We start from the raw sequence: 4,407 nt of genomic DNA on the forward strand, positions 1-4,407 counted from the left end.
TATATATATATATATATATATATATATATATATATTACGGAGATGTACTTGCATAGCAAGTGACCTGATCTGAGATCGTGTGCTGGATTTTCTATGATGAGGCACCCTTCCTGTTGCCAACTCTCACCTGTTTCTATGCAACATAATATTTCCACCATGGCTGGACATGTTTTCACAGAAGCTTCAAAAGAAATGGCACTGCTTGTTTACAACTACTGCATTATGCCAAAACAAGGAGATACAAACACATGCAGACACCCATGCATGCACACACACACACATACACACACACACACATACACACACACACACACAAACAAGAGTAGATAGGAAATTATAAATGTCTCTTGGATTTAAATTATTTACATAATATTTGTTTTTACAGTACACATTCCTATTGTTTACATATAAGCAGTTGAAAATTACTTATGCAAAACCTTTGGGGGAAGCCCAAAACCAATTATGCCAGGGGCCCTACTAGGTCTGCATTTGGCCCTGGCTATAGCAATGCTGTAGCAGTTTTTATATATTATTTATTAAAGAAGTCACATACAATGAAGCATAAGATAAGACTTACAAAATCAAAATTGAAAGAGGCTACTTTTATTGAAAGGCTATTAAGTAAAAGAATCAACTATTAAAATACTGATGTGTATATTCATTCTTAATATGTTCTTGCAGATTAGGACATGAATGTGCTATTTACTGCTGGATTTCATTTTCAGAGAATGATTTCTCCGTGGTTGGCATTAGGAAGGGCATCCAGCTGTAGAAATTTTGCCAGATCAGATTGGGGCATGGTGCAGCCTTCTGGCTCGCCAGCCCTCAGTCAAACCACCCAGCCCATGTCAGCATGAAAAGCGGATGTTAAACAACAATGATGATGATGATGAACACATGTACTTCAGTGATGTAATGGATTCTGAGACACCGGTGTTTTGGCATGATTGTTTCTTTTTAGTCAGAGACACCTCTGGAACTCTGAAGCTAAACAAAAATGGTCATTCTTACGTATAGAATTTGACAAGCAAAATATTTGCCTGTTGAGCTGTTATTTAGTTATTTGGCTTCAGTCTCTGACTGAAGAAGTACAATTGTGCCCAGACACCCGTGTCTTGAAGTGTTCTACATCACTGAGGCATGTGTGTTGTTGATACATATTGCTGAAAGAGAATTGTTCTTAGTAGACAAAATTCCAACAGTAGATAACACATTTATAACCAAGTTTGCTATAAGGAGTTAAGAATGAATATACACACTGTTTTGTTTCATGCAGTTTTGCATGCTCATAATAATTTCAAATAAAAATACTCATCATCATCATCAGCAGCAGCATTGTTTAATGTTTGTTTTCCTTACTAGCTTGTATTGGACAGTTTGGCAGAAACCAACATGCTGGAGGATTCCACTGAAGTCCAGTATCTGTTTGGCAAGGTTTCTACAACCAGATGTCTTTCCTAACACTAACTACTTTACAGAGTATACTGAGTGTGTTTTTGTGGTACCTCTACTGTATTCAGTTCACGAATCTGAGGTACATCAGGAGTTACCACCAGAAGATTAAACACCAAAAGCAGATTAACAGCCATTTGAAAAAAAAGAAACCAACTCAAATACCAAACCTTTTTTGAGATTAAAGCATTGTTTAAACATAAAATTCAAGTAAATATAAAATGAAAGACTGCATTAAATGAAATAAAAGAATGGAAAGTTCACCCTTGCAGAATTTATTGAAGAAACATTGTATCTACAGAATAGGATTTAGGCCAAAAATCCAAATTGAAAATTTATTGAAATTTTGTTCTTAGTAACAAAATTGATTCTATAAGATCTGCTTTCATAGAAGTTCTTGAATCTGATTTGATTATTTTCAAATTGTCATCTGTGAAATTAATCAAATTAGTATCAGTAAAATTGGAAATTTTAATGATTTCCAATGACTTCCATAGACTCTCTCTTCAATGCTGGGCATTGGAGAGAGAATATCTTTCATGTGTTATTAGTACTTTTGCCCTTGTGCACCTGCTGCATGCAAAGTCTTCTTTGTTTGTTTGCCTACCTGTATGCCCACTACATCTCCTGTGTACCCATAATTTATGTTGGATATATTGTATGGAATTCCTCCTAATTCTTTTCTACACACCATGCATGGTTTTTTGGCTGATGGTATCAAAGTCCCATTTTCTTTCCTGCTCCTCTATGCTGTAGTCTTGCTTAGATTACATAGACATACATAAATACATACATACATATATATATATTCACACACACAAACACACACATGCACACACTCGCAAATGTATGCATATGTATTTATGTGTATATGTCTATATGTACGTTTGTGCTGTACCACTTAAAAAGCACCCAGTACACCCTGTAAAGTGGCTGGCCTTAAGAAAAGCATCCAGCTGTAGAAACCATGCCATAACAGAAAATGGTGTAGCTCTCCACCTTGCCAGTTCCTGTTAAACTGTCCAACCCATGCCAGTCTTAAATTCTTCTCTTATGGCTTGAAGGAATACAATGAACAGAGTAAAGTTGGAGACTGAAATTTGATGTACCCTTCCTTCATTTTGGATTCATTGCTATATTCATCACTAACTTTCATCTAACTCATATTACTAACAACAGTCATAACTGTAGCTTGTACATCTTTCACAAGCTATTTATCTACTCCAAACTTTCTCAGTGAACACCAGATCACAGAGCATAGAACCATTAAAAGGCTTTCTTTGAATCAACAAATACCAACTATAGGAACTTATGCCTGGATTTTTTTGTTATTCCACCTCTATCTTGTTATATGCATCTATCAATTAATACAACTCAATTACCAGCATATGAATATTCTTTTCTATTCTAAGCACAAGGCCCGAAATTTTTGGGGAGGATGCCAGTCAATTAGATTGACCTCAGTATGTAATTGGTACTTAATTTATCGACCCTGAAAGGATGAAAGGCAAAGTCGACCTCGGCGGAATTTGAACTCAGAATGTAAAGACAGACGAAATACCGCTAAGCATTTCGCCCAGCATGCTAACGTTTCTACCAGCTCGCTACCTTACTAATATACAGGTATTAGAAATGCACTGGGAAGTGATGGTAGGATGAAAGCTGAAGAGTAATGAAATGAATGATACAGGGAGATGAAGAGGAAGAGGAAGAGGAGACATTAAAGCAAATGTGCATGAGTTGTAGGAGGGATTATCAATTATTAGGTGTTAAGTTGAAGAAAAAGGAACATTTAAAGAATTATTTAAAATTTCAAGTTAACATTTATATATTGGCATTGTTTCCAATATTTTTCCCATTGATTTTGGAAAAAACTGCAAGACAAGATTTGAGGTTTATCAAATTCTCAACTGGATTAAATAGTTAATACATACATACATACATACATACATACACTCACACACACATACATACATACATACATACATGCATGTATACATACATACATACATACATACATAGACATAAATATACGCATTCATATATATATTCACACACACAGACACACACATGCACACACTCACAAATATATGTATATGTATTTATGTGTATATGTCTATATATACGTTTGTGCTGAGCCACTCAAAAAGCGCCCAGTACACTCTGTAAAGTGGCTGGCATTAGGAAACGCATCCATGTAGAAGCCATGCTATAACAGAAAATGGTGTAGCTCTCCAGCTCGCCAGTTCCTGTTAAACTGTCTAACCCATACCAGCATGAAAAATGGATGTTAAATGATGATGATGATGATGGTGATGATTATGTCTCCTTGTCTTGACATCACACAATAGTTGTAGACTGAATATCCCAATGTTGTTTGTTTCTAGTTTACTGTCAAAATATGTCTGGCCATGGGAAAATATTGCTCTACCTGGATACAGGTGAAGTTTGGCAACAGGAAAGGCATCAGCTGTAGAAAATCTGTCTCATTGAACTCTGACCATCTGACCCATGCAAGCATGGAAAAGTGGATGCTAAATTGATGATAATAATGATGATAATGATCAATGTTGATGATGCGTACATACATACATACACACATACACATATGTGTTGGCATGGCATAGGTACAGGAGCAGCTGTGTGGTAAGACGTTTGCTTCCTAACCACATGGTTCTGGGTTCAGTCTCACAGCATAACATCTTGGGCAAGAATCTTTTATTATAGTCTTGGGCTGACAAAAGTTTTGTGAGTTCATTTGGTAAATGGAAACTGAAAGAAATCTGTCATGTGTGTGTGTGTGTGTCTTTGTGTCTCTCCCTAAACACTGCTTGACATAACTTAGAGGTTCTGCAAAAGAAACTGATAGAATAAGTACCATGCTTTAAAAAAAATTCTTCAAGATAGTGCACCAGTATAGTTGCAATCTAATGACAGTAACAAGTTAGATATAAT

This window comes from Octopus bimaculoides, chromosome 6, assembly GCF_001194135.2.
Source record: "Octopus bimaculoides isolate UCB-OBI-ISO-001 chromosome 6, ASM119413v2, whole genome shotgun sequence".
Classification (NCBI taxonomy): domain Eukaryota; kingdom Metazoa; phylum Mollusca; class Cephalopoda; order Octopoda; family Octopodidae; genus Octopus; species Octopus bimaculoides.